This window comes from Nomia melanderi, unplaced genomic scaffold (assembly GCF_051020985.1).
Source record: "Nomia melanderi isolate GNS246 unplaced genomic scaffold, iyNomMela1 scaffold0014, whole genome shotgun sequence".
Classification (NCBI taxonomy): domain Eukaryota; kingdom Metazoa; phylum Arthropoda; class Insecta; order Hymenoptera; family Halictidae; genus Nomia; species Nomia melanderi.
The window spans coordinates 1,982,581-1,983,535 of record NW_027475130.1 but is presented as its reverse complement, the minus strand read 5'-3'; positions in this window follow the sequence as shown (position 1 = coordinate 1,983,535).

Sequence of the window (955 nt, the reverse complement as noted above, 5' to 3'; positions counted from 1 at the left end):
TGCAGACAATTCACTTTGGTTTATTGCGCTATCTCTAATAGCACGCGAGATATCACCAGATATATATTGGATTTTTCCCCGGCCCTGAGTGTCCGGCCCCATGAGACGGTGGTTTTCTCGGCCCCTGGTGGTCCGAGGTCGTTCCCGCTGCACAGGTTCATGCGCCAGGGCCTCCTGCAGATAATTCACTTTGGTTTATTGCGCTATCTCTAATAGCACCCGAGATATCACCAGATATATATTGGATTTTCCCCTGACCCTGAGTTTCCGGTCCCATGAGACGACGGTTTTCTCGGCCCCTGGTGGTCCGAGGTCGTTCCCGCTGCCCACATTCATTCGCCAGTGCCTCCTACAGACAATGCACTTTGATTTATTGCGCTATCTCTAATAGCAACCGAGATATCACCAGATATATATTGGATTTTCCCCGGGACCCTGAGTGTCCGGCCTCATGAGATGGTGGTTTTCTCGGCCCCTGGTGATCCTAGGTCGTTCCCGCTGCACAGATTCATGCGCCAGGGCCTCCTGCAGACAATTCACTTTGGTTTATTGCGCTATCTCTAATAGCACCCGAGATATCACCAGATACATATTTGATTTTTCCCTGACCCTGAGTGTCCGGCCCCATGAGACGGTGGTTTTCTCGGCCCCAGGTGGTCCGAGGTCGTTCCCGCTGCACAGATTCATGCGCCAGGGCCTCCTGCAGATAATTCACTTTGGTTTATTGCGCTATCTCTAATAGCACCCGAGATATCACCAGATATATATTGGATTTGCCCCTGACACTGAGTGTCCGGCCCCATGAGACGGTGGTTTTCTCGGCCCCTGGTGGTCCGAGGTCGTTCACGTTGGCCAGATTCTTGCGCCAGGGCCTCCTACAGACAATGCACTTTGATTTATTGCGCTATCTGTAATAGCACCCGAGATATCACCAGATATATATTGGATTTTTCCC